This window comes from Manis javanica, chromosome 4 (genome assembly GCF_040802235.1).
Source record: "Manis javanica isolate MJ-LG chromosome 4, MJ_LKY, whole genome shotgun sequence".
Classification (NCBI taxonomy): domain Eukaryota; kingdom Metazoa; phylum Chordata; class Mammalia; order Pholidota; family Manidae; genus Manis; species Manis javanica.
Window position 1 is genome coordinate 17,549,112 of NC_133159.1, and position 22,762 is coordinate 17,571,873.

General features: G+C 49.2%; 1 pseudogene; it reads left to right on the forward strand.

The window, feature by feature from the left end:
- The first annotated feature begins 9,306 nt into the window (after positions 1-9,306).
- On the forward strand, positions 9,307-20,409 carry LOC108388023 (elongation factor 1-alpha, somatic form-like; annotated as a pseudogene).
- The last annotated feature ends 2,353 nt before the right edge of the window (positions 20,410-22,762 follow it).

Genomic DNA, 22,762 nt, shown 5'->3' on the forward strand with positions numbered 1-22,762 from the left:
GAGCTCTGCGGAGATGACTTGATTAAAGCCGGCTGATTCCACTGGGAGCCTGTCTCCCCTGGTTTGTGGGATGGGTTGCAGCGCCCCTGGTGGAGAGAAAGGGGAAAGACAACCTCTGCAGAGGAACCCTGAGGAGTAACACTGCATGGGAGTCTGCCTGCCCTGAAATGAAAGTAACATTTGCTGAGTACTGGCCATATGCCAGGCCCTATTACAACCTTTATCATCTCATTTAATTCCACAACAGCCCCACAAGATTGGTGCTATTATCATTCCCATTTTACAGCTGAGGAAATGGAGGCTCAAAGAGGCGCTGCTGCTGGGGTGTGAACTCGTCAGGCTGACCACAGACCTGCCTGTTAGCCATGGTCATGGTCATTCTACTCCTGTGGCTTGGGGTGACGAGAGCCTGGAAGAGCTGTAGATGAAGAGGGATGAGGCCAAGGCTGGAGAGAGGGGCTGGATGCATCACGTTAGGGGATCTGCGTTTCATCGTAGCGGAATGGGGTTCTTACGGTGAGGAACATGACATTAGATGTGCTTTTTTTCTAGAAATTGCTCTGGGACCAGGTAGGGGGAGGAAAAACCAGAGGGTGAGAGACTGAGGCAGGGCATGGGGGAGTACAGGGAAGAGGCCACTCTAACAGCAGAGGGTGGGGGTGTGAGGCTGGAGCAGCAGGGCCAGCAGGCTCCAGCAGGGGTGGACTCCAGACAGACAGCTCCCAGGGGAATTCTGCAGGTGGTCAGCAGGCAGAGGTGGAGAACGAGCAATAAAACTCAGGCAACAGGATGATGCTGTTTATTTTCTTCATGCATAGAGAAAACTCTTATTGAACACCTACTAAGTGCCAGGTCCTGAGCAAAGTGCTGAGAACACAGAAAAAAAGATGGGATTGCTAGGCTGAAAAAGCCAAGAAGGGAAGTAGGAGACACGGGAAGAGAAGGAAGGAGAGACAATGATGAGTTTGCTTGGGGACGTATTGCGTTAGACTGGGGCTAACTAACCATGTGGCAATATCCACAGGGCACTGGATAAGGGTTTGGGACTCTGGAAAGGGGTTGAACTGGAGATGCAGGATTCTGAAAATTGAGTCTTGAGCACAACTTGTAAATTTACTGAAAATCTTTGCCCTGTACACATAAAACCAGTAAATTTTTATGATATATAAATGATAATAAGGTTTTAAACACATTTAGGAAAAAAAAAAATCTCAGATTTCCTAGGAAGTCACAAAATGAAGGGGAGAACATTCCAGGGAGAAGGCAGGGGGCAGGAGTGAAAGCCTGGTGACATGAATGGGCGTATGACACAGAGTGGCAGAATCTGGGCAGCTTGGGAGGGAACAGAAGGAGATGGGGCCTTGCTCTCGGCCAGTTGTACCTGTCACGTTCCTGGGTGCTGACCCTCTACAGGTGCTGCAGGAACCTTTGCATCCTAGATGGAATCAATCCTCCCCACAAACCCAAAAGGGGGGATTATGCCATTCTCATTTTACAGACCAGGAAACTGAGGTTTGGAGAGGTTAAGCAAGTTACCCGAAGTCACATTGCCTTTATTAAAGGGGGTAGAATAAGTCCAGTCTGGGTCTGTAGGCTCCAAAGTTTGGGCTCCTAATTAACACTCTAGACTGAGTTTCACCATATATAGCAAATGTCCCCATCCAAGCGGAGACAGCAGTAGGGCTGGGACCTGGCAGCCACGGCGTGGCCTGAGACACTGGCGCTACGATGTTGCCATCTGCTGGCCAAGATGTGGAGCTCTGCCTGCAACGGGAAGGCACCCATTCACTCACTTGACACAATTCTTTTTCTGCCCCTCTTCTCGAACTTGCTGCCGCCCAACAGCCTCAGTAGGCAGGGATTGTTGTCTGGCCACAATTTACCAATCAGGAGACCAAGACTCAGAAAGGAGTGACTTCTCCCAAAATGACCCAGAGAAGCAGCGGAGGATCCAAGATACAAATCCAGGCCTGTGGGACGCTCTCCACGTGCTGCCCCTGGTGTGGACTTAGCCCCAGGAGAGCCCCTGAGGGCAGGTAGGGCATCTAGGCCAATTCCCTCCATTACTGGTTTACCGATGGGTAACAGCTTCAGTAGGGCCCGCCTGCCAGGAGTGTCTCTGGGCCAGGTTCTGGCCTGCCGAGGTTACTTCGGGATCTGCATGGGGTTACACTGGGGTCTTGGGCTGGGCAGAAGCTCCATCCCCTCCCCACCAGGGAAGCAAAGCCAGGCAGCATTTCTCTTTGGGCGAGTGGCTGCCCTTTCTCCTTCCCCAGTCCCTGGAGTGTTCTGGGTCTCAGGTGGGAGAAGGTGGGCAGGGGAGGAGAAGGGAGGCCCAGGTAGAAGCAGGGACAGTGGGCTGGAGAAGGAGAGGCAGGTTGGGCCAAAGCAAGGCCAAGGGAGGGATACTGACAACAAAGGTTCTAGGCTGAGCCACCACCACTGAGAGACAGGTGCAGAGGGAGGGGCTTTGTGGGGATAGCACCCCTAACCCCCTTAGTAATCCTAAGATGGGAAGGACTATTACCCTCATTTACAGCTGAGGAGCAGCATCGGGGAGTTCAAATAACGTGTCCAAGGTCACACGCAGGCACATACAAAGCTGGAATATGAACCCAGGGAAGTGTGACTCCTAGGAGAAAGGGACTGATGGAAAGGAGAAAGGGCCAGCAGATAGGCTGGGAGGGGCTTGCCATTGTGCATGCATGTGTCTCAGGGAGAGAGAGTGTCGGAGGGTCTGCTGTCCCATGCTGGTCACAGCCTTGGGCATGAGTTGTCTGACTGTGGCTGAGCAAGCTGGGATTGGTGAGGGGCCCGAAGGCTTCCTGTCCTCCAATCTCTGGTTTGGCTCCTAGTCAACCATTTCAACTCAGCTTGAAAGTCACCTGCCTCTGGGAAGCTGACCCTGCAGAGGCTGGTTAAGCCTCCCCACACCCCCACGGCTCTGGCCCAGCCAGCAGTCTGTCTATGATCCCATCTCCTGGGGTGTGGGCACCGAGGTCAGACCTGGGGGCAGGGAGGAAGGAGGGCAAGGCTGGAGAAGGCAGTGTGTCCCCACTTCTCCCCAAACACCAATCATCCCAGGTGGTGGAGCTCCTCTGCCTGCCCACTCCCTCCCAAGAAGGTGCCTCTAGAAAAAGAACAGAAAGCCCGGGGCATCCTAGTGGACACCGACAAGACCTCAGAAATGGAGAATGAAAAGAGGGGCCCCTCCTGGCCAGGCAACCCCTGAGGAGAAAGGCCCCTAGGGAGAGAGACCCCAGTAGACACTGCCCCCTTTCCTGCCAAAGAAAAAGTCCTGCAGAAAAGACTGGAAAGCTTCCAAACATTTAGGAGACGGGGCTCACTCTGAACTCTGTATTTTCCTTCCTAAACCTCCTTCTCCAGACTCCCCATTTTAATCCATGAACCCCCATCCATACAGACTGGCTACATAATTCACAGGTCCAGGGCAAAATGAAAATGCAGGACCCCTTCTTTAAAAAGTATTAATAACATCATTAAGAACAGTTTTTAATAAAATAACATTAATAACAGTGACAGCAGGGCATAAAACAAGCACTGGGCCCTTCTGAGTTCCAGATCGTGCAGGTCACACACCCATGAAGCTTCCCTCGCAACCCCCATCACCCGAGCGGGAAACCTGACTGTCATACTTGGCCCCTTCCCCTCCCTCTTCCTCTACACTGAGTCCTGTGGATTCAAGCTTATGAAACAGCTGCCCCTTTTTCATCCCAAATGCTAACCCTCTGGTCTGGGCAGCACTTCTCGCCGTTGGACAGCAGCTCCCAGTCTCACCTGCCTTGGCCCATCCTTCCCTCTGTGGCCAGAGAGCATCTCCTGCAGGCCAATAGGACTCTAGCCTTCCTGTTTAAATCCTTCAACAGCCCCTGTCACTGAATCATGTCCCCGCCAACAAGCTTGTATGTTGAAGCCCAACCCCCAGTGTGACTGTATTTGGAAATAGGGACTTTAGGATGTAACTAAAATTAAATCAGGTCATAAGGGTGGGGCCCTGACCTGCTAGGATTGGTGTCCTTTTAGAAGGAACACCAGAGAGCTTGCCCCCACCCCCTCCCAAGTGCAAACACAGAAAGGACCACGTGAGGACCCAGGAGGGAGGCAGCCGTCTGCAAGCCAGGAAGAGAGCCTTGCCAGAGACTGGATCTGCTGCTGCCTTGATCCTGGATTTCTGGCCTCCAGAACTGTGAGAGAATAACTTTCTGTTGTTTAAACCACTGAGTCTGTGGCCACCAACAGCTCAGGCTTCTCCCAGTTACAGTCTCAACCACGTGCAGAGACTCACTAACAGACCCTAAATCCCTAAACCAGGTTCTGCTCAAGAGAGATTTTGATTGGCCTACACTCAGCCAGGCCCAATCAGATGCTGTCCCTTAATAAATATACAATAAGGAGGGCAAATGAGCCTCTTCATAGGCTGGGGGAGACTGGGTCAGCTGAAAAGCTTGAGTTCTCTGAGGGGTTGGGGCGGAGGTGATTAGAAATTGAATTCAGAGTTCACAAAATTGACCCCAGAAGGTCAGAGTTGAAAGACATTCACACATTGCCTAGTCTGACTTCTGCCCACATTTTATAGAGGAGGAATGCGGTCCAGAGGTACGGGGTCTGCCCAAGGCTGCCCAGCCAATCAGTCACAGAGCTGGAACCAGACCTCCTGGCACCATGGCTCAACCTCAAAGTTTCAGAGGGCCAGACTTGATTTCTCCAAGAACAGCAACGTCTGGCAGAACATTCTGTGATGATAGAAATGTTTTCCATCCACAGTGCTCGATATGGGGGTTACCAGCCACATGTGGTTCTGGGGCATTTCAAAGGTAGTTATTGTGGCTGATGAACTGATTTTAAATTTTAAATTTGAATTCTTAAGCAGCTCCATGTGACTAGAGGCTACCGAAATGGACAGGACAGCCCTGGATCTTGAACCCTTCCTTTCTCTCAGGAAAGGAGTAGACACCAAATCCCACTAGAAAAAAAATCCAAAGGTAAGAACAGATAGTTCATGCCAGATTTACAAAGAAAACTGTTACTTTGTGAAAGCATTCGGTAACTGCTGGTAATTATGGAAATGTAAAACAGATTTGCTTTAAACTCTCTCCTTTTTGCCTATTAAATTGGTGAAAATAACAAACAGATGTAACTTGGACCATTTAATCTCCCCAAACCTTGTGAAATAGATTATTTGGTGTGTTTTCAGAACGCTTAGGCAAATCATATCTCCACCTTTGATGATGTGTGTTCCTGGACAAATAACTCCTTTGCCTCAGTTTCTTTATCTGTTGTTAATATTACCTCCTACCTTATAAGGTCTTTGTGAGGGACAAAAGGAATAATGCATGTAAAGGGCTCAGGACAATAATACTTGACACACGGTAGGTGCTCCGTATATGTGACCTGGGATTACTGTCTCCACTTAACATAAGGCTCAGAGAGGGCAACTAACTTGTCCCAAATTGCCAGCTCTGAAGGGTTGGAGCCAGGATTCATACTCAAGTTTCCCTGGCTCCAGAGCCTTCTTTCCAGCTGCCTCCCTGCATGGCTCAGGGTCCCCAGCACCCTCCCTCCCGCCCCTCCTCTCGCCTTCCTTGCGCACCTGTCTCCACAACCCTGGTGACTCCGTGCCGTCTCCAGGTTCCGGGATGTTCCTCAGACTGGTCTCCTGAGATGCCCAGGCTACGGGGAGGGCGAGGCGAGGCAGTGCAGAGAGCAGATGGAGGAAGGCGAAGCAAGAAGAGGAAAGGAGAGAAGAGAGGACTGGGATTTGGGGGCAAAGTAAGGAATGAAGAAGGAGGGCAGATGTGGGAGAGGAGGGAAGGGCTGGGGGTGAACCAAACGCACCCACTAAACTCTGCTGCCACATCACACTGAACACGCTCCATTCCAATGGGATAGGGGCTTTCACACTCCACATTCTCACAGGGAGTAAACGGAGGCAGAGAGCACCCAGGTGGTTTGCCCAAGGTCCCCCACCTGGACACAGCTGGGCTCTGGGCCTGGGTCCCAGTTCTTCCCCTGAACCTGTGCAGAGGAGGGAAGGTGGGACAGACTGGAGAGGAAAGTGGGGGAGGGAGGGGGGAGGATGGCCCCTGGCCAGGCCTGTCCTGCCCACCTCCGCCCCAGGAGTGCCAGGACTCCCTCCTTCGTCACCTCAGTCTCTCATTCTTTCCCTCCACGACGCTGACCGGCTCGAGGGGAGCAGGCTTCTGGGTGAACCGACGGGCACTGGCCCACACCAGGTGAGGCCTCTCCTTCCCCTCCCAGCCTCCCTGCTGTGCCCGCCCTCCCCACCTGGCTGAAGGCTGGGCTCTGATTGGAAATAAAAGGTCAGATGCAGAAAACTCAAACAAGACAGAAACCAGGAGCCATGGGCCTCATTCACTGCTCAGAAGGTCTGGGTTTGGCCTAAATAATGGTTTTATGAAATTTGAAACATCTTAAAGAACCAGGCCTGACAACAGCAGAAGGAGACCGTGTATGTGGTCTCTTGACCTTTTATCTTGCCTTGCACCCTGTTCTCCGGGCCGTTTGTCTTCCTAGTAGAGAAATACTTCTCTGTGTCTCTGCTCCTACTGAATGTAAGAAAACAAAAGCAGAAGAGGGATGGAGGTTTGAAGAAAAATGGAGGTATCTTTGTGAAAGTAAGGTTCATTTCTACATGTTTAACTTCAAACAAAGTGTCTTGTTGCAGACAAACAACTGAAGAGTCTCACCTGCCTGGCCCCTGGAGGCACTGGGTTTGGCCCCCCTGCCCTGGATGTTTCCAGCAAGTGTTCCTCAAATTCCTCAAAGGTGGGGCATTTTGTTGGGTGGTGCTCTCTCTGCGGGGTGGGACCATCCATGCGTGGAAGATGACAGCGCCCTGTGAATGTCAGTAGCACCCCCAAACCACTCAGGGTCCCTGGGTGTAGGTTTTGACCCAGCAGCTCCTTGGGGGCCGGGTCAGTATCTGGGGAGCCCTAGCACCAGCTCTGAACCTGGCACAGGGTTGGTACTCAGCAAGCTCTTGTTCTGCTCTGGTCAGTTGTTTACTGAGGACCTACTATGTGCCAGCACCATCCTGGCTCTTCACATCTGTAATCTCTTCTAATCCTTACAACATCCATGGGAGTTGGTTTCATGAAGCCTGTTTTAGAGGTGAATATGCCGAGACCCCAAAAGGGCAAGAACTGTGCCCAGGTTCTCAAAGCTGTGAATGGTCAGGATCTTTGGATCCCAAAACCAATTTCTTTGCCAGCGCTCCATGGATAGGCAGGAGCATGGGCTGAAAGGCTGCAGATGGGCTATAATACAACCATCCCAAGGGCCTCACTTGTCTTTTATGAACTTGTGGAAGTTACAGCTAAGAAATTCTATTTACATACCAAGATGCCAAATAATTAGGAACGAGGTTCAGATGAAGGTGAGATTAGCTATGTGATCTAGCCACTCATTCATAAATAATTTCTCTACCACCATCTGGATCCTAAGAACAAGGACCAAAATTAGTAACAGTGTGATCAGCAAATTATTGTAATAGTTCCCCAGCTGTTCTCTGCTCCCAACTGCCCCAGTATAAGAGTGTCTTAATCTGTGGTCTGTGGTTAGGGCATGTGGATAAAATGAGAGTTCCTGTGGCCAGGATTCTCACCTGGCCCTGGTTGACTAGCTCACTGCACACCTGTGGGCAATACATGGATAAAAAGAGCTCTGCCCAGTGCTCTACGGTAGCAGGGCTGCAAGGCTGCAGGAGAGCAGAGCAGAGGCTGGAGTGGTGGCAGTGCTGAGGACAGAGGCCCAGAGGACAGCTGTGTGGGATGGCTGTGCGGACAGAGGGGCTCAAAGGCAGAGACCGGCTTTCTGCCTGCAGACTTGCTCTGAGTGAATGGGATTTTAGTGACTGACCTGCCTGCCACCTGGAAATAAAGTTGGGTATAACCCTTTCACCCCAAGAACGTTTTGCTGTCATTTTCTTTGGTCGCACTGAATCCATAGTGAACTTGCCCGGGGCTGAAACCCATTGGCAAGACAGGGCACTCCCATGTATTTCTACTGTGACACTAGCTTTTTAAAGGACCAATTATCAGCATTATCAAGATTTATAATGGGGGGTTGCCTTATCTCCTTGAATCACAACACTGACAGTTGGGTGGAAACCCATGCTCAGAGGACTTTAGGGACCACCGAAGGAGAGTGGAGTGGCCCAGACTTTAATCCAGTTAGGTTGGCTTGTTCTTTCTCCCATCTTCCCCCGCATCAGACTGGTCCCCAGGAACCAATGTGTGGATGGTTCTAGAACCTCTGGAGAATACTGGCATTGAACTGGCCTCTGACTCTGGTCCAGTGCAGCTGTTCCCCAAGCAGACACAGATCCCTCTAGCTCATTCCCTACCCCCCACCAGCCAGGTCCCACCCTAAACAATTCATTCAGCAGCCCAGTCAGTGCTGGAACCACAGAGATGAATGGGGCTGGAGTTCCCTTCATTCCTTCCCTCATTCCTTCCGACGCGGATTCACCGAGAGGCAGAGCTAGACTCTGGCTAAGATTCTGGGGTCAGACTACTTGAGTTCCAACCCTAGTTCTGTTATTTTCTCACCAGTGGTCTCAGTTTCCCCATTTTCCAGGTAGTAGCATAATGGTGATGGCACACACAGGGTCAGGGCTAGAATGTGGTAAGCAGTCATTCTGCAGTCACTCAACTAACTCAAGGTTTGCCACAGGTCAGACGCTGTGCAGGCTCCTGAAGACAGGGATAAATCCATCTGATTCATGAAGCCCAGGGCAACCCCGAAGGCAGATGTGTAAAATCTAGCATCCCCACCACCCACCACCTCAAGCTCCCTCCACCCTTTTGCGTGCACTTGCTCCAATGGCCAGGGACCCGAGTCTGGGAAGCTCCTCCTGACCCCAGGCTCCTGCTTTCCCCTCCCAGCCCTGGGCCTGCCTTTGACCCCTGGGCCACCTTCTGGTACCCAGTCTGGCACTGGGGGTGGTAGGAAGTGTGTATCAATCAGCATTTCAAAGCTCAGAGGCACAGCTCTTCAGGGGGCAGCTGGCTCATTTCTGCCACCACCCACCAACATGAGAGCTCACCCACTGTGAGCTGCACTGGGTTTTTCCCACCACCAGCAAGAGCCAATGGGGAAATAGGGATGCGAAGGACAGGCCTGGGGCAGCAGCTGTAAGGAGGGATGGGCCTAGCGTCCCCTTGGTCTGCTCTCTGTGTGAGGAGGCTCCAGGAGCTCCTCTTGGCTGTGGAGGTAGGTGCGTCCTCCTTGGGGACAGACCAGTGCAGCCTCCCCAGGTGCGAGATGTTGGGGAGGCTCCCTCCTGGTCAGTTGCTTTCCTCTCCTCTCTCACCCTCTGCTGACTGAGCAGACCCGGTCCCAAGATGGTGAGTTCTGGGCTGGGGGTGTCAATTCACACCCTGAGCCTGCCTGTCCTCCTCTGTCCCAGCAGCCCCCAGCACAGGCAAAGAGAAGACCCACATCAACATTGCGGTCATTGGCCACGTGGATTCGGACAAGTCCACCACAAGTGGGCATCTCATCTACAAATGCAGGGGCATCGTCAAAAGGACCATTGGCAAGTTCAAGAGGGAGGCCTCCGAGGTGAGGCTGCTCTGCCTGAGCCTCCTCCCCTTTCCAGCCTTGGTTTCCTGGGGTGGGATGCCTCGTGGTGAGGAAGGAGCCAGCTCACCCCCTTTGAGCAGCTGCTGGACTGATGGGTGCTTTCCTCTCAGTCATGTGAGGCACGCGGTATGGCTGCCATTTTCCAGGTGAGGCAAGTGATACTTAGAAGGGTTAAATAACTTGCCGGGGGATGGTGCCAAGGTTTAAATTCTAGTGTGACACAGATGCCACACTGTATCTCAGGAGGTAAACCTGCCAACATTCTCAAATAAAGGGGAGGAAAGGATTTATTTGCCATGCCTCCACCATGGACCTTGGGGTAACCCTTCGGCATACAGTGGTGGACATAGCAAGCCTTGTCCCCCAGGAACTCCTGGTCACACACTCTTGTGTTCACACAACAAGTTCACTAACAGTGTCTTGCCAGTGGGTTTCAGCTCCGGACAAGTTCACTACAGATTCAATGTGACCAAAGAAATGACAGTAGAATGTTCTTGGGGTGAGAGGGTTATACCCAACTTTATTTCCATGGTGGTGGGTCAATCACTAAAATCCCATCCACTCGGAGTGAGTCTGCATGCAGCAAGCCGGTCTCTGCCTCTAGGCCTCTCTGCTCACACAGCTGTCCTCTGCACCTCTGTCCTCGGCGCTGCCAGCACTCCAGCCTCTGCTCTGCTCTCCTGCAGCCTTGCAGCCATGCCACCGTGTCACCCAGAGCACTGGGAAGAGCTCTTTATATAGAGTCAATAGCAATGTATTGCTCACACCTGTGTAGTGAGCTAGCTGACCAGGGCCAGGTGAGAATCCTGGCCACAGGAACCTTCACTTTATCCACAAACAGCATGGGCGCTGAAGGAGCCCAGGGCAGGGACAATGTGCATGTGCTCAGGACCGGACTCCTCTGAGCCTTGAGGAAATGGGGAGGGTGTCTATGAGCCACAAGGAGACCAGAACAGCAGGTGCAGAGCACCTGAGATGGAGAGTGGTTGCCTGATGGAACAGGGGACGTAGGCCTTGAGTGCCCCGCTGAGGACCCTAGCTACTCTTCCTGCAGCTGCAAAAGGATTTCATGCCCTGGAGTGACTGGAATCAGACAAATCTTTTGGGAAGAGCACCCTGGATGCCCCACAGGGAGAATAGGCCAAAAGGCCCAGCACTGGGGGCTGGGAAGCCAGTTAGGAGGTAATTGCAGCTGCGCAGGTGAGCGAGGATGGCGACCTCAGGCAGCAGTAGGCATGGAGAATAATGGATGGACTCAGGAACCTCGGGGTGGGGAACTAGGAGTTAGCTGTCGGGGAGGGGGAGAGGGAGGAAGAGGAGCTGAGGGCAACCGGCTTTGGAAACTAGAGGCAGAGCTGGCTGGAGCCTGAACAAGCCTGCTCTTGAAGTGTGGAACTTAGGTGTCCATGAGGCCTTCCGTGCTGATGTCTGGGGGCAGCTGAACACTGAAGTCTGAAGCTCAAGAAGGAAACCCAGGCTGGAGACTGGGCCCCAGGAGTGGGCCAGGTACGTGCTTTGGGGAAGAATGGAGGACAGAGCCGTGGCATGGGCGGAGAGAGAGCCCCTGCGGGAGAGTGAGCAGGGAGAGCCGGGGCGCCTCGGAGGGAGCATCAGACAGGATGAGAACAGTTGTAGAACCAGCTGCTGCCCACGTATGAAGGAGGAGGATTGGAAAGAGACACAGCAGGTCACAGATCAGTGCCATCAACGACGGAGATCCTGTCTGCCTGATCTTGGCTTCCTGAGGTCCAGTCAGAATCGTTGTAGAGGCTCTTACATGAAAGGGGCTGTTAAGGAAAACATTGGAACCCTGAGAAAAGACTGACTGGTTCCTAGCCAGTATGGTAGAAGCGTAACCAAAAAGGTTACAGAAAAACAAATGATCTGATGTGGTGGTTCTCAAACTCTCTGGTCTCAGGAACCATTTACACTCTTAAAGGGACCCCAGAGAATTCATGTAAATTAGAACTATTTATTTATTTATAAATTTTTTATTAAGGTATGATTGATATACACTCTTATGAAGGTTTCACATGAAAAAGCTTTGTGGTTACTACATTTACCCATATTATCAAGTCCCCACCCACACCCCAATGCAGTCACTGTCCATCAGTGCAGCAAGATGCCACAGATCCTCTATGTGCCTTCTCTGTGCTACACTAGAACTATATATTTAAAATACTCAAAATTAAAACTGAGTTTTTAAAATACTTAATTTAAAAATAACAGTAATAAATTCCTTATATATGAGCATACGTATCACATTTTTGTGTATGTTTGAAAATAACTGTTTTCCAAAACAAAGAAACTTGGGAGGGAGGGTGGCATTGTTTTACGTTTTTGCTGCTGTCTCTAACATCTGGCTTACTGGAAGACAGCTGGGGTCTCGGAACTGCTGCTTCCATCGCTCTGCTGCAGTTTCGCTTATCATGGAGCCTCCAGGCAACGCCACTCCATGCTGCCGAGGGAGAGAGAGAGGAAAGGACAAACGTGTCTTAGCATTATGAAAACAGCTTTGACCTCGCAAGCGCTAAAGGGTCTTAGGAACCATCAGGAATCTCTGGATCGCTCTTCTAGAACTGCTTCTCTAATGTATATTCAAAACTATAATGGTCATTATAGAAGTTCCTGTATTAGCAAGTCAGAACACATGGGTGCTGGTCCTGTCTCCTAATGACCCGATTCATTTTCCCGAGGAAGCCACCTGGTCTCTGGTCTTTCTGATTCTCCGCTCTGCCCTGAGAACCTAGCATAATGCTCTACTTAATGCTGAAAGGAATGCCCAGGATCCCTCAGCTGTCTAGTGGGAGCGTATACTCTAGAGCAGTAATGATAGCCTGCTTATGCTACTGACTTTTTCAATAGTCATTTGACATTGTTACTAGCGCTGAAAGAAGGAAGGTCAACTCAGCCAGGGTTCCAGGCATACTTACTAGTCTTAGCTACCATTTAACATAATGCGTAATGTTTAAGAGTTTGAACTTGAGTTTGATAGCTTAGGTTCAAATCCTGACTCTTATGTTTTATTAGGTGTGTAATCTTGGGCTAGTCAATGAATGCCTCCGTTAATTCATCTACAAAATGAAGATAATAAAGTTTCACTGAGTTGTGGGGATTAAATGGGATAATCCATGTTAGGTGCTTAAAGTAGTACCAGGTGCCTGGTCAGCATTACTGACATGTTCACTATTATAACTTGAGGGCTTGCTGACTGTGTGCCAGGCCCATGTGCCAACCTTTATCACAGGCACTTTATCATATGGCCCTGGGTCACTCTGACTCCAAAACCTGCACTGAAAGATAAACTTAATTATACAAGCAATACATTCTATTATTTGAAAAATTCAGAGGCTTCTCCATACACTGCCCTGTTACTGCCCTCTCTCAGCTTTCTTGGGAACTTTTTTCTTCGTTGATGGGCTGCTTTGAAAGGAGGGGTGTCCTTGGGGTTTTCCTTCCTACTCCTGGCCCAGGTGGGCAAAGGCTCCTTCAAGTATGCCAGGGTGCTGGACAAGCTGAAGGCAGAGCTGGAACGTGGCATCACCCTCGACATCTCCCTGTGGATGTTTGAGACCATCAAGTACTATGTCACCATCACTGATGCCCCAGGTCACTGTGACTTCAAGAACATGATCACTGGTGCCTCACAGGCACCACCAGGTTGCCTCAGCCCTGCTATGGGGTGGGCAGTGTGTGCCTCAGGCCAGGTCTGAGCCAGGCCCTCTTCCCTGCATCCCTTGGGCCAGGCAGACTGTGCTGTACTGATTGGGGCAAGTGGAGCAGGCGAGTTTGAGGTGGGAACCTCCAAGAATGGGCGGACCTGTGAGCATGTACTTACTGCTGGCCTATAGTTTGGGAGTGAAGTAGCTCATTGTGGCAGCCAACGAGATGGACATCATGGAGCCTCCTGACAGTAGTGTGCACTTTGGGAAGGTCAGCAAGGAGGTGAAGTCCTCTGTCCAGAAGATTGGGTACAACTCCAAGGCTGTGTGCCCATCTCAGGCTGCAATGGGGACATCATTATGGAGCCCAGCACCAGGGTGAGGGCTGACTGGGGGCAGGGCCAGCTGAATGGGACTTCTTACTCATACCTGTGGGCTTCTTCTGGAATGTAATAGCCATGATCTATATGGACCAATCACTGTGAAGGGTGTCTGTCCCATGGGGTATATGGTTAATCCCTATTTTACAGGTGAACAGAGGTTACTCAAAACCACACAACTAGGAAGCATAAAGCTGCACTGTTCAATGTGGTAGCTACTAGTTACATGTGGCTATTTAATTTATTAAAGTTAAATCAAGTACTTTTAGTTCCTTAGTTGTATTAGTTGCATTTCAAGTGCCCAGCAACTATAGGCAGCTACCATATTAGACAGTCACAGAATATTTTCCATTCACTGCAGAAAGTTCTATCAGGCAGAGCTGTCAGGGTCTAGAATTCCGGTCCCTGCTCACAGCACTGAAGCTATCCTAACTCTCAAGACAGGTTAGGCAGTGTGGAGGCAATATAATTGTGTCTAAGATATAGTCATTGTATCCCAGAAGCTAGTAGCGTTTGAAATTCCTAGATGAATGTCTCTCTACTTTGGAAGTCTAGCTCTGGCATCAGATCCAGGTTCAAACCCAAGCTCTACCCCTTGTGCACAGTAAAGGGATGAGTGAGGTATTAACGCTCTGGGCCTTAGGACATCCTTCATGGGGTTGTAAGAATTAAATGAGACTCCACATGGGCATCTGTTCATGTATACATTTAATGATCAGATGCTAACTGTTATCACTTATTTATTGCCTAAAGCCTACCTTTTCTATAACCAACCTGAGGATTCTTAGCCTTCTCTTCCATGTGTACAAAGCTATCTTTTTCTGATTATAAAAGTAAAGTTTAATATTTTCACAGTGAGTTTTTCAGCATAAACAGTAATTTCATGGCTTACATAACCTTGTTTTCATGCAGTTCTTTCTAAATATTCACATACAGACTCAAACTGCACATAATGTTCTATTGTTCTTATTTTTAAATTTTTCCTTACCATTGAAACATGTTGAATAGTTAGTGGTGTTTTGTATGGCATCTCAAGGAGGTACAGTAGTTTGTTTAGCTATTCCATTGTTAAATGAAGATGATATTATTTGAAAAATTATGGTGTCAGAAACTAAACTAAGCACTTTACATGTACACCACATAAAATGGAATGAAACCCCATTATTTTACTCCCATCTAAAATAAGAGAACTGGGACACAATGCAGTTAAGTAATAGCCCAATGTCACCAGCTTCTAAGAATATTGTTTCTAATTTTATTTAAAAATGCCATAAACATCTTGATAAATAAATCTTTGCAAGTGTCCTCAATAATTAGAACAAGTTCCTAATGAAACAAAGGGTAGGCTTTCTTTTGGAGGCTTCTGTTTCCAATTGTCCTTGAGAACATGTAGAACTGCCATTGGCAGTTGCGTTCCTTAGGGTGGTATTTGAACCTTTGCCTACTGGGCACTGTCCTTGGTGCTGAGGTCGCAGCCTGAATGAGCAGCTACTGTGCTCAGGGCACTTACAGTCTTGTTGGGGGTGGGTGGTATATACAATGGATGATAAGTGCTAAGAAAAATCTAAAGAGTGGAATGACAGTTATTTCCTATTGGGTGGTCAGGGTGGGGGGCTCTTCTAAAATGACATTAGGGCAGACACCTGAAGCTTTGCCCATATCCCCACATCTTGAGTACTATCATATACTTCTGCTAATAAGATAAGGGGATTTCATTCCCATGTACTTTTGAGCATTTATTAGGCACCTACTATATTCTAGATGTGAAAAGATCAAAGCATGCAGTCAGTGGCTAGATAGATTTAAGGTTTAGCTTTAGCTCTCAAGAAATACCTATGACATTGGAGACCTCAGTTTCTCCTTTAAGATGGGGGTGATATCGACTTCATAGGCTTATGCTGCCTTCTGGGTTGGCACAGAGAGACAAATGAGTTTTCAAGTTCATCAAATTAATGAAAGAGCTCATCCTTTCTGATGTGGCTAGTGTTTGAGTGGGGAGTTGGCCTGGTTATCAACTTCTGGCTTGGGCTTTGGGCTACCTATGTTTGACCCTCAATTATTCCCTCTATTAAAAGAAGGAATATTCTTTTCTATTCTTATATGCTTAAATTATTTATATAAAAATGCTTATTAATTTTTTCAAAGCCTCCTACCCACCCTCCACCCCACTCCTTTTTTTTCTTTCTTTTTTTTTTAATTTTAGTATCATTAATCTACAATTACATGAAGAACATTATGTTTACTAGGCTTCCCCCTTCATCAAGTCCCCCCCACAAACCCCATTACAGTCACTGTCCATCAGCGTAGTAAGATGCTGTAGAATCTCTACTTGTCTTCTCTGTGTTGCACAGCCCTCCCTGTGCCCCCCCACATTTACATGCTAATCATAATTCCCCCTTTCTTTTTCCCCACGCCTATCCCTCCCTTCCCACCCGTCCTCCCCAGTCCCTTTCCCTTTGGTAACTGTTAGTCCATTCTTGGGTTCTGTGATTCTGCTGCTGTTTTGTTCCTTCAGTTTTTCTTTGTTCTTACACTCCACATATGAGTGAAATCATTTGGTTCCACCCCACTTCTTACAGGAGTTAAGTAGTAATAGAAATGACAGCTTGCTTCTTTGGGCCACTAGTGAGTCCATGAGGCAAGATGTATTATGTGTGGCTTGTGTGCTGCACAGCTCTGCTTGGCAGAAACCCTTTTCTCTAACCACCAAAACCTCCCCTCATCCCCCTTCCCAACCTTTTCATCCATGGCGATCACTGCTCTTCTCTCTTCGGAGGGTCTCACCAAGGACTGAGAGTGACCGTTCACTGAGCACTTGCTGTGTGTAAGCCCAGGGCCAGCACACCTCTCCCAGGTCCTGCCTTTAACCTATAGTGCAGGGCGGGTGTTTTGATGGGAGACTAAGGTTTCAAAGCCTAGAGATTTGCTCAAGGACCTATGGCTGGAAAAGAGAAACTTCATCAGGATCTCAATAGTCCACCCGACCTGTGGCCCACGCTGACCAGCTCTGCTGCTTGGTGGATGAGCTGCCCACTTGGCCCTTAACATCAACCACTTTGGCTCTTTCTGTACGTCTTCTGTCCTGGATTTCCAATGAACTGATAAGCCTTTGAGGGCAAAGATACTGCCTCTGATGAGCTGTGACCAGGGTTTTTAGAGGAGTAAATATAGTGTCTGCTTAAAAGGCAAATATACAACTCACTGACATAGTGAAAGTTGTCCTTCCAGAAGGTCTTACACTCAATAATGTCACCCTAGCTTACAAGTCTGCTTCCTTGGCCTTTCGCCCCTGATGCACATTCTTTAGGGTACTTTTATTGGGGAACATCTTAGTCCTTAGGAAGTATAAATGTTAGTCTTGTTTCCATTATTTCTCCTGATGCTTACTTAACTGTGCTCTATGTTAACAAGTCCTTTTCCTTCTCTGGACCTCAGTTTCCCTATCTGTGTAATGAGCAGATGGATGAGATCTAAGAGCTAACCAGATTCTAGGGATCTCTGCTTCCCGAAATATATTGACTCAACTCAGGGACAATGCCTGCATGATTTAGAGTAACTGCTACCATTTAGTGGCATAGTGGCATAGTGGATGCATAGTATATGTCAAGCACTGTGCTTGGCGGACTGTGTGTGGTCTTCTGTGTCTTTTCATGGGCCTGCCAGGTAGGCAGTGGTATTGCTGTTTCACAGCCGCTGAAACCCAGGCTCCGAATGCATAAAGAAATTGCTTAAGGTCTCATGTTAGGTGCAGGCTGGTGTCTAGACAGGCTCTCTCAAGGCCGAGTGAGCTGCATGTTGGGTAGCTTTTCCAGTTGTCCTGGTTCAGAGGCTGGAACATCTCCAGGAAGGCAGGGAACTGCAGGGAACTATGGCTGCTCCTGCAGGATGTATACAAGATTGGGGGTGAGTACATGCCACATGGGGGTACTTGGGGTTGGGAGCTCACAGGGGTCTGGCTGCTGATGGCCCTGGTTGCTCTGTCCCTCCAGGCATTGGCACTGTGCCTGTGGGCTGGGTACAAACAGGCTTCCTCAAGCCGGGCATGGTGCTGACCTTTGCCTCCTGCAACATTACAGTGGAGGTCAAGTCTGTGGAGATGCACCATGAGGCCCTGAATGAGGCCCCGCCCAGTGACAATGTGGGCTTCAACATGAAGAATGTGTTGGTGAAGGACATCCAGTGGGGCAACATGGTGGGGGACAGCAGGAATGACCCGCCCTCAGAGGGGGGAAGCTTTGTCTCCCAGGCGAGAAGGCCCACTTAGGGGCATCTTCCTGAGGTGGCCATGCTGGCTCATAAGCAAAACGGGTCACGGGGTCATTCGGAAGTAGTCCCTGAGCATATGCTCTGTGCTGGGCTTTTTGTATGTTTGTTTACAGCAGTGTAGATAGTACAGAGTCAGACTATCTGGGTTAGAATCCTGACTCTGCAGCATAGTTGCTGCCTTGCCCTTGAAAGGGACAATGCCTTTGCTGATATCTGGTTTCCACAACACAGTCTTGATGCCTTAAGGCAGTAATTCTCAAAGCAGGTGGGTTAGAACCACCTGGGAAGTGTTTCAGATTCCTAGCACTCTCCCCAGTGGTTCTGACTTGGTTGGTCTGGGTGGAACCTGGGAATCTGCATGTTTGGAACTCTCAGGTGTTTCCTTGGCCTGGAGTTAGAATAGCACATCTCTCTTGTTTATGTGGAGGTTGGCAGTACCCTGCAGTGATCTTGGAGCATTAAAATGAGGTGATATGTACAAAACAGCTGACCTAGGGCCAACAGACCACCTAACAAGTATGGTATCTGCTATTATAATGCATTTTCCCGGGTGGTGGGAAGACGCAATACATACAATACATACATTAACATGTATGTGTGTAGGTGATAGTATCACTCCTCCCCAGCTTTACCAATTCCTTTATTTCATCCTGGATAAGGTGCTCAGGCTCCCTGAGTAAAATTAAATTGGAATGCACGAGATTTGCTTAGCACAGACTTTGATATACCCTATAAATGTTCAAATGTTCACTATAATCTTAAGCGTGTGTCCAGGGCGCCTGACCCCTTAGCTGGTTAGGGTTACCTCCTTGGAGGTCGCTTGGCTAATGCCCCCTCTTCCCCTTCCCCATTCCACTGGGGTTCCAGGTGATCATTCTCAAACACCCAGGCAGCATTGCAGCAGGCTACTCACCAGTTCTGGGCTCCACAAGGCCCACACAGCCTGCAAGTTTGCAGAGCCGAGGGAGGAGATTGACCAGCACTCAGGCAAGAAGCTGGAAGACCACCCCAAAGCCCTGAAGTCTGGGGACTCAGCCATCATCCAGACGATTCTGGGCAAGCCCATATGCATGGAAAGCTTCTCAAGGGTACCTGCCTCCCGCCACCTCCCTGGTAAGTCCCAACAGTGCCTAGCTGCCAGGCTGCCCCTTTCTTCTCCTGGCTTCAGGAGCCAGTTGTGTCACACCCAAGCCAAGTAGCTGAATCTGCTCAGAAGGATCTGAGTCCCAGGTAAGCAGAGCCCAGAAAAGGAAAGTGGCTTGCCTACTGCCACACAGCACAGCAGAAGCCATTTTAGAACCTATCTACTCAAAGTGTGACCCATGGACCAACAGCATGGGCATCCTCTGGGAGTTGGTTAGAAATATAGAATATCGGGCTCCATCCAGACCTGAACTCAAATCTGCATCTCAATAAGATCCCCAGGTAACTGGGATGAACGTCAGTTTGAGAGGCACTGGTCTGGAGGAGGTGAATAGAACAGATTAGTAGGGTCTTTCTTTTGCCTTCCTACTGTCTAGTTCAATGGCTTTCAAACCTGGTGGATTATCAGAATGATTGTTGGAGCCTATTAAACCTAGAGGTTTAGACCCTGATAGATTTACCTGTTCAAGACTGCAACCTAAGAGTGTGTTTCTTAGATTTCCTAGGCATGGAGGGGCTTCCAAGAAGTGTTTACTGTGTGGTAGATGTTAGACATTTACAAATAAGTCCCTGTCCTCTGGGTCTCCTGGTTAATGGTGAAGAGAGTGAATTTCAAAAGACCCACCAATTACAGGTGGGTCATAGAGGCTGCCACATGAATCTTGCAATGATGGATTAGTGCCTCTGCCAAAAATACTATGAGGCTTGAAGCCAGGTGCCAAAGCCTTTTATTCTAGAATCTGAAGTCAGGAAAGCATTCAAAACCTCAGGAGAAAACAGCTTCCAGTTTCACAGTTGCATATAAATGAGATCCATCTAATGGATTGTTGAGATGGGTACAGAAGGTACTAGTTGCCTGGAGGCCGTGACCATTAATGTGGTGGGGTGGTGGGTTCGCCAAAAGCAGGAGCTTTCCCTGTGTCCCTTACTTATGGGAGCAGAACAGTCAAGTGGCTAGCAATATATGTGCTGGTGTGAGACTTCTGGGTTTTCAATCATTACAGCCAAGTGACCTTCAACTTCTTTGCCTCAGTTTCCCTCCCCTATAGAATAGGTATAATCAGATTTACTGTGAGTTGCTGGGAGAATTAAATGAGCTCATACGTACAAAGTGTCACTTACTTGGCTCGCTTAACCTCCTTTGCAATGTCCTGTACCTTGTGCCCTGGCAGTGTTCCCCACTTATTTCCCCACATCCTGTATCCTAGGTCGCTTTGCCGTGTGTGACATGAGGCAGGATGATGGCTGTCAGGGTCATCAAGGCTGTGGAGAAAAAAGCACCAATTGGTGGCAAAGTCACCAAGTCAGCTGTGAAAGCAGCCAGGAAGTGACTGGTGACAGCTACTTTGAGCTCCTCCAGGCCAAAGGCAGCCCAGGCAGAGCCATACCAGGGAAAGAGCAACTCAAGGAAAAGCCCTAGACTTGCCCTCTCTTGCCTGAACTGTCCTAAAACTGTCCCTGCTAATGCAGTTTTTCTGCTGATGACTTTAAGGCACGGGAATAAAGCACAGCAGTCTTTTTGCTTCTACTGACCTTGATGTTGCAAGCGAGAAGGAAGCAGATGGGGTGCTGGGTCTAATTCTGCCCCTCCACCTTCTTTCTAGGGGGTCTGATTGGTGCAGGAACTGGAAGATAGGGGTCAGGGGGAGGAAAAGGAGTAAAAGGGGAATGCTGGACAGCTTTTGGCCCTGGCCAAGTTCATCAGCTCTTGTAACAGGACTGGACTCTGGGGTTAAACTGTCTTGACTTGAATAGTGTCTATAAAAGTCAAACTGTACACCTTGTTTGCTCATCTGTAAAATAGGAGAACAACAGTGTCTGCCTCCACAGGGACATTGAAGTTTGAGCTGGTATCCACTGGGCATGAAACATTAGTGTCTTGCCAATGGGTTTCAGCCCCTGGCAAGTTCATTATGGATTCACAGACTGAGGAATGACAATGGAACGTTCTTGGGGTAAAAGAGTTTATTACCCAGCATGTTCTCCCTGGTGATCAAGCACTAGAATTATGTCTGCATACAACAGTCTGCAGGTCTGTAATTCTCCTTAATCTCTGCCACCTCCCACAGCACTGGACAGAGCTCTTTATAGTGACTCAGTCAATAATAGCTTATTGCTTATGGCTATGGAAGCAGTAGCCTAGCAGTAGGCCAGTTACATCATCAGGTAGTTCAGGTTCAGGTGAGGAGGATCCTGGCCATAGGAACTTCAGTTTTCCCCACACCCCTACAGATGAAACAGTGAAAGTCTGGGGGCTTCTATTTCCCCTGGGGCAATAGGAGAAGGGAATTAGGGCAGCAGAAGGAAGTGGCTCCCTTTCTATCAATGCTTTATATGTTCTCCTTTCCCCATTTGTTCCTATCAAAGGAACTGGCTGACTCAAGGCCAGCTTCTGCTTGGGATGTGGATCCTGGCACCCCCTTGGGTACTGCTGCTGAGGATATAGTGTAAACCAGGAAGCTCTATTATTGTCTGGGAGTGGAATCCCTGTCTGTTAATGAACCTACAAGCCATGTTTGTGCCTGCAGGATGATGACACTCTCTTGATTATTTATCATGTGTGACACTTGTTTCGGGGGAGGGGATTTATTTGGTATAAAGGATTTATATTAACAAGAGTTACCACTTATTGTGGGCTTACTATGTGTTCTACACAATTACCTCATTTAATTTTCCCAACGATCTTGTGTGATAGAAGTACTCATTTTAAAGCTTAGGAAAAATGAGGCTGAAAGAGATTTAATTAGTAACTTGCCCTAAGTTTCACAGTTGTTAGCTAGCCAAGACAGGACGGCATCTGCCGGTCTTCACAGCTCAGGACTCTTAACCATCACTCTAATTGTATAAATTCCTTTTGTTTACATTGTTACAGAATAAACTATTTAGCTCAATTTGCATAACTGATTTAATGTAGTTCTGGCAGTCTCACGCAAGAACCGCTAGGTCCCGAAACAGTGGGAGCTAAAGGTGTCAATGGGGAACAGAAGCTCAAGGAAATGCCAGTTCAGGGAGCTTTAAAAACTATTTTTGGAAAACCAAGGTCCTGGTCACCCTCCCGCATCGCCTGCAGTTGCTAGTAGTGTCCACGAGGGCGAAACCGACGGTGCACCACGTCAATCACGCCCCTCTTCCTCTTGCTCATCTCTCTGGTTAGCTTGGGAAAAGAGCCCTCCTCCTGACCCATAAGGCCCTGGGCCGGAAACTTCCCTTTCTCTTCCTGTTCACCATGGCGGTGAGTAGCCGAGGCTCAGCTTTGCTTTCTTTCATCCATCTCCATCCACGGCCGGCTGATCCCGCAGGAGCTACCTCGCCTGCGGCCCGAGGAGAACGGAGCCGAAACTGGCAGAACCATGCGGGCCAAGGGCGCGGAGCTAGACCCTGTCGCCTCCCCTCCTCACCGAGGAGCAGGCTCGGGGCAGCCGCCCGGAGTGCTCAGCACAGCCCGTAGGCTGCAGGCTGCAGGGAAGGCTAGTGGAGCGAACAGGGGGCCCCGAGACACGGCGTTCGGACCTGTTTCCGGTCCCGGGGACTTGAGGCTCGGCCTAGGGCCGGGGAACCTCAGTCGGTCCCTCTGCTTAGGGCAGGGGCCAGCTTTGCCGCAACCTCAAGCAGCTTCGGAATAGGATGGGGACGTCGCACTACCACGTTTTTCCTGTTCGCTCAGCATTTAAGTTATATTTACTT